At 44.9% G+C, this 7,067-nt stretch overlaps 1 long non-coding RNA gene across 1 annotated transcript; it reads right to left on the minus strand.

Moving 5' to 3' along the window:
* Positions 1 to 4,600: 4,600 nt before the first annotated feature.
* LOC104830791 lies at positions 4,601 to 6,336 on the minus strand. Its single transcript, XR_774254.1, has 3 exons — positions 6,265 to 6,336; positions 4,818 to 4,931; positions 4,601 to 4,707 (listed from the first exon to the last, which is right to left on the minus strand). It is a non-coding gene; the product is annotated as an uncharacterized LOC104830791 (long non-coding RNA).
* Between the last annotated feature and the right edge of the window lie 731 nt (positions 6,337 to 7,067).

The following is a 7,067-nucleotide window of genomic DNA, read 5'->3' on the forward strand; positions in this document are numbered from 1 at the left end:
TGGGGAACTTGCTGAGGGTGCACTTGATCCCACTGTCCATGTTGCTGACAAAGAAGTTAAATAGCGCTGGTCCCAGTACTGACCCCTGAGGAGCGCCACTCATCACTGGTCTTTGCTCGGACAGAGAGCCATTGGCCACAACTCTTTGAGTGTGACCATCCAGCCAGTTCATTATGCACCGAGTGGTCCATCCATCAAATCCATGTGTCTCCAACTTAGAGACAAGGATCTCATGCAGGACAGTGTCAAAGGCTTTGCACAAGTCCAGGTAGATGACATCATTTGCTCTTCCCTTATCCACCAATGCTGTAACCTCATTGTAGAAGGCCACAAAATTTGTCAGGCACAATTTGCCCCTAGTGCAGCCATGTTGGCTGTCACCAGTCACCTCCTTATTTTCCATGAGCTTGTGTTGGAAATGTGGAAGATCACACAAAACTAGCACTACTTAGAATGGCTCTAAGTATTTCAAGATTATAAGATTCCCAACTAGATAGGTACACAGGGAAAAGACAAACTAAAAACACACTGAGGAAAAAATTTCTGTGCAATTAGAGCAATTTAAACTTAGTGGTTTTCCACTATTTTACCCCACTGGAACTGTACCTCATCGATGAGGTTGCAGTGCTGAGCTTTGGCTACTCAGGCACAGCGGAGAGCTGGATCTCACTTCTCTGGTTCAAGGTTTCCTAGCCTTGCAGAGCTGAACAGACACTCCTGTGTATCCTCTGAGTGTAAGATCTCTTAGAGAGGTGTTTCTAATATTTTTGGGCTTGACCAGCAACCAATACTCTTGGGTTTGACCTTTGCAGTGAGGCAGTGAGAAGTTTCTAGCTGCAAGTGTTCACACCATTGGGGCAACAGCAGTCCGGTTCCTCCAGGACAGGACTATCACTTTTTCCCACCTCCCACCAACAAATACATGTCCTTCTCATTTATTACCCCTCTTCTTTGGGGAAGAAGTTGAGGCAGGAGAGGAAAAAGCATTTATAGAGTCAAAAGAGGATTTCACTTAGAAGTTTGAGCCCTCTTACTCTACCTTGTCCCATCTCTGCCAGACCATGCCCCATGCCCCATACACTCTGCACCAAAGCCTCTTCCTTCCTTGGATAAGTTGGATTAGAAAAGAGAGGCTCTGTTATTATGGAGGAGTCTTTGTGATGCTTGGGTAATAACTGACACCACTGTATCATCAATAATTAAAGCCCACTTGTCTCTTTACAGTGAAGCACTGAGATTGTTTTGTTGAGTCTTCATTAGTATCTGCCATGAGGAAACCAGTATGTCTAAAACAAGGAATCATGCAAAACTGGAATGAAACTTCCATCAAGCTGGGAAAAAAAAGAGCAGCAAGGTTTCATTTTTAAGTCATCTGCTCAGTAGCTCTTGTGGGTTCAAAGGGGGCAAAGCTTCAAGATACTTCAATAGCATTACATGACTTCCGATTCGTTAGCATGGGGCTGTGAGTAATTCCGAAACCCTCACCTCTGAAGTAGAGCCAAATGGCAGCAAGTGAATCACCCAGAAGACTGAGACCCTTTTCTGCTGGCAAAATAAGCTGCGAACACACTGCAAATTGCACACGTTTCTTTGCTTATTCAGCATTTTGGTGCAAGCAGCTTTTATCTTGTCAATATTGCTTACCAATTCAGTTCATGAATGATTGGACTGTGAGATATCCTGTAGTTCTTTTAGTCAGAAACCTAATAACACAAGCATTCTGAAACAGAATGCGTTTTTACACTTTCACACAAGTTTGGGGTTTTTATTTTCCCATCCTTCAATTTCTGAACTCTGGGCTTCATCACTAAATGTTTAGCTTGAATCAGGATGTAAAGCAGAAATCACTCATGCACAATGCCTTGCTCATTACATCCGTCTTCACAAGGGAACGTCTCTCTGATTTCCTGTGTCAGAAGAACACAAAAATCGCTGTATTGGTGCAAATCCACTAAACCCAGGATCCTGTCTTGAACTCTGGCCAAAAACCTGGGGAAGAGAGTAAGAATAAGAAAAACATGCAGGGAAATTTCACCTGGGTGCTCTCACAGCTTCTGGTACTTTGCTGCTCAGGGATTTTATGAAATAGGTCATTTTGGAACCAATCAGTACCCTTGAATTAATTCCTCATTCATGAACTTGTTCATCACCTTTTTAAACTCACAAAACCGCCTCACGTCCCCAAAACCATGCACCAGGGGACCACCCTGTGGAGGAAACGTGTCCTGAAAGCAACACTCCCCTCTTGCCCAACCTGAACCAACCTCCAGCTGAAGTTAGTGCCATCTGATACACTCTAATTTTTTATGGCAGAAGAGGCCATTCCTGATCTTCCATTCTCCCCAAAGCCTTTGCAGCTCTGTTGTATCCCTTCTGAGGTGGGAAGACTAAAACTGCACCCAGCATCCAAGACACAGGAGCATGGTGGATTTGTGCTGCAGCATCATGATGCTCTCTTTTCCTTTCCTGGTAATTCCCTATGGTCTTTTGGCTTTTTTGATGCTCCTGAGCAATGGACTGGTGCTTTTATGGGACCATCCATCAAAACATTGGGATCTTATTCTGGAGTGCTCATCATCAGCCAAACCCCATCATCTCATACGTGGCGTTTGGGTTATTTTCCCTTTGTGCATCACTTTGCACCTAGTTAGTGAATCTGCAGTTCTTCAGTGTTGTCCCTCAGCTTTACGATTCTGCAAAACACAGCAGCAGCAGCAAAATTCCTCTTTTCCAAGTTGCAAACAAATGTGTTGAAAAGCCTGGATTTCAGTAATGGGGAGTTTCCTATGCTGCAACTTGTGCTGATGCCTCTGGGCTCTCACTGTGTCTCTCTGAGCAGAGTCTGGCCCCAAATACCAAATCTCTCTAGAAATACCTACATCCTCACTGACACCAGGGGCTCCTGGTGTCCCCAGGCACAGCATGGTCTTTCCACACCTAGGGGTGGAAATGGGGATGGGGCATCTCCAACTGTCTTTCGAACATTGCCTAAGTTCTGAGGAATGAGCCTGGAGCTCCAAAAATCTGCAATGACAAGGAAATCATTTAGTTTGCCTTTTCACAGAGGCAGCGAGCCAGGGTTTTACCCTGGTTAATGAGCTAAAATGCAAATAAGGTAAATATCCTCATTTGTGTAGGATTCCTTCTATTTTACATCAGGGGCAGTTTGGTCTCCATCCCTCAGACAGCTATGTTAAGACTAAAATAACTGAGGTAGCATCAATCCGGGGAGATTAAGCCAGTATTTCATAGCTAGCGTGCTGAAGCAGATATTTCCTTGTATCCAGTATTGGACAGTGAGATATTTGTGGTAGCGTCTCTGGGTTTAACCACTCTATTATTGTGCTTTTCTGGAAGCATGCCTGGGAAGATGCTGAAGTTCAGCAAATGGAAACTGAAATCCTAGTACTTTTTCATTTATTAGCCACTGCTCCACGCTCAAGAAAAGGCATTTTTGCAAAGACCCTTTTTGAAAACCCAAGAAAAAGCAAACGCAACACAGGAAAAACCTGTTCAGCTTGAGCTCTGCTCAAATCTTTGAGGTCCCAGGAGGTCCTGACATCTCCAGCAGCTTCATCATGGATTCACCTGCCTCTTCTGGCAAGAGGGCTGCCAGTCATGTGTGCCAGCCCAGGAAAACCTCTTCCCTTCAGTGGGGCTCCCGTTCATTTTGCGACATGCTCTTTCCCCAGCCATGAAGTCTTGCCTCCAGTCCCACCTGCCCTGCCATGGGAGGAGGAGGATGGATTCAGCCCAGCTGCCCCTACTTCAAAGGGCTGTTACAGGGGATTCTTAATTAACCTTACACCCCACTTAAACGTAAACCAACGTGAAAGCGCCAAGGCTGTTCCCTGTTGAGGGACAGCTGGTTTGCATAAGATATTGTTTCTTTTTCGTGTATGGACATATGGATTGCATTAACATCTTGGCACATGGCAAGAAGTGGATGAACGTTTCTTTCTACTGCCTCCTTCAGCTGGTGCCAACATTGAGGATCATTTCTATGGGTCTGCTGGCTTCAATGGGGAATAGTCGTAGGTTTCATAGGGCAAGTTGGAGATCTTGGGCCAGTGCGCTTCACGGATGTGAATTTTGCACTGCCTTGCTGCCACGGGAGCACTCACCCGGGGACCGCTGGCTTGCCTGGGGTTTAGCCATGGGGACGTGCTGGGACGCCAGCCCCGGGGGGTGGGGGGATGCATCTGGAAATGGGCAAAAGGCTGCAGCAGGACCTGACTCTTCTTCAGCCTGTGGATTGGACCTCCTCATCAGGACATTTTAATTACTTTTTTCTAAATAACGTCGCTTACCCTGATGCTTATGTTATTTATAAGTGAGCACTAATTCAATGATAACCATGGATTCCTACAGTGGGCACCACTCTGTGAAATGATTTAAAGAGAAGAGAGAATGCTCTGAAACACTGGCCTAAATAAATCTGCAAAGTTACATACATATATATTATTTCCTTAAAAGTTACAGAAGCTGTTTTAGCTGTCCAGAAATTCTGATCTTATGGCAGATGTGGACTGAGTCCGAGATGAGAATTTACTGTCACACCTGCTTTCTTACCAGGTCTTCACTGGAAGTCGCACAATACACTGCCTATCCTGCAGAGCGACTCCATCTTCTACATTGCGTATCAGAACAATTCAAGCACGACCATACTGCAGCTCAAGGTATAGACGCTTCGTGCAGGGACCAATACTAGGTAAAATAAATTTAGAAAATGCATACAAGAATACTTTTTAAAATTTTAAAATGTAATTAAATTCACATTTAAAAAAAGAAAAAACAAAAGTTGTCTTCTTATTTACCTCTGGACTTTTGAGGGTCTATGGTTTGACCTGGTCCAAGTCTTTTGCAGCCAGCAGGAAGAGATATTCTATAAGCAGGATCCAAGAGGCTTTTATGTTTTACCAATTTTGTCACTGTATCAAACGACAAAGTGTTTGTAAGTTGCAGTTTACAAGGAAGATGTTTCCAAGATGTCTGAAGGTGAAATGCATCAAGGGGAGTTTTGTTCCTATGTCTCCCAACACTTGTTAATTGTCTCGTCTTCTGCTGTTTGAAATACTGTTATTTTGTTAAACAAACAAACCCCAAAGCTCACACATACACAAAAAAACCAACCCCTCCCCCAAACCTTTCCATCTCTCATATCTCTATGATCCTGCGGATGGGGGGGTGGACGCTCCTGCCCAGGAGGTAGGAGCTGACCCCTACCCACAAGGAGCTCACCTTGCCTGCCTACCTAAAAAAACACCACCAACAAAGAAACCCAGCGCTGTGCCTAAGGGTGAGGGAAGAACAACGCTGGGGCTAGGAAACTCTTCCCCTGTGCCGGAGCAACTCTGTCCTATGGCATCTTTCACTTGGGCTGGTTTCCACCCAGGTCTCCATGGACAGAAGCTACAGCAAAAGTCCTCACCACAATATACCTTGTGTGAGCAGCAAGAAGTTAGTTTGTAGCCCCAACCTGCACATCCTTCTATTTGTCTCTTGAGGAAAGTTTCTAGGAGAATTGCAAAGGAGTGTAAAAAAAGTGAAAGTTATCTTTGAAGAAATGTGCAGAAGAACAAATAGTCTTATTTTCCAGACTGCTCACCAAAACATTTCATAGGGAGTACAAAGGATGTGAACTTCAAGATTAAAGAAGAGAATAGAATTTGCTGAACAAACTGATTGTGGAACAGAAAGGACCTAAACTGATATTAGCTTACCTAAGACTAAACAGAAAACCTCCCCTTGTGTCAGTAATACATCTCCCAAAGCTTGTACAAAAGCCGTACAGGAATTAAAAAACTATTAAGCCAGTAACATAACAAGATTTCTGTGTCATTCTGCACCTAGGAAGATTATGACTATGCGTCTTACATTTCCACTCCATCTTTCTGTGTCATAGGAATGGATGTATTCATACCTGCATGATGTTTTCACACAAGCACTACAGGTTTTGGGGAACTAGCCCAGGAAATTTCTCACCATGTTGCCTTATGTCAAGTAAGCTTTAATGGGAGCACCAGGATTTGAGGACCTTTGAGAAACTGGCGTCTAGAGGGTTTTCCTGAGGACAAATGGACTTGGTCTCAATTTTAAGACATCAGCACCATTATCTCTCAGACCAAGAGTCATCCTTTCATGGGAATTGGTGATTGCTCCTGTGACCTCTTATCAATCTCACAAGAATAAGATGAAGAAGATGATAGTGAGCATTGCCTAGTTGCCCCAAATGCCTCAGTCTTGCATGGTCCTGCCACTCACCAGCCATCCAGGTAAGGAAGTGGTAGGATCCTGTATCCAAGATAGTTACAGCCTGTTGCCATCATCTCCAGGCAAGCCAGATGGGAACATGAACAGTCAGCTGGTCAAGAGCCAGCAATGACACTGATGGGCATAGCTGGTGGCCAGGTGTAAATCAGTCCTGCAAACTCAGGAGCACAAAACAGTCTCTCATGCACAAGGTGCACCCCAAGGAACACAGGGACAACACAAACTTGCAAATATTGAGTATGACCTGCAGCACTGCCACCATGAAAGGGAGGCAGGAGATCTTTGGCAAACAGCCGTAGAGGCAAACAAAGAGGGAAGGAATTGTTAGAAACATTGCTTCCCTCTGTGGCATTACAGGAGATGCCAATTTTACACAGGCTGTCCTGAATGTCCCTTGAAGAACAGGAGATTTTGTTCGCCCTTGATCCAAACAGACATGGAAGATGCCCGTTTTGCAGCAAGCGGATATCTGCATCTCCTTGGGAAGTCCATCAGACCACATCCATGGGAACTGACAAAGGTGGGCAGCCCTCAGGAATGAGGGAAAAATCCTCTCCACCAAGGTCAGGCACAAAAACCAGGTGGAAAAAAACCATGAAGGCAGTAACATACTTCACTCCCAGCCTTTGGTGCCTGTGGTGGGTTGACCCTGGGTGGATGCCAGGCGCCTACCAAAGCTGCTCTATCGCTCCCCCACTCAGCTGGACAGGGGAGAGAAAATATCACAAAAGGGTCATGAGTCGAGATAAGGACAGGGAGAGATCACTCACCAATTATGAATTTTGCCACTTCAC

Source organism: Haliaeetus leucocephalus, unplaced genomic scaffold, assembly GCF_000737465.1.
Source record: "Haliaeetus leucocephalus isolate CR32 unplaced genomic scaffold, Haliaeetus_leucocephalus-4.0 Scaffold198, whole genome shotgun sequence".
NCBI classification, from domain to species: Eukaryota; Metazoa; Chordata; class Aves; order Accipitriformes; family Accipitridae; genus Haliaeetus; species Haliaeetus leucocephalus.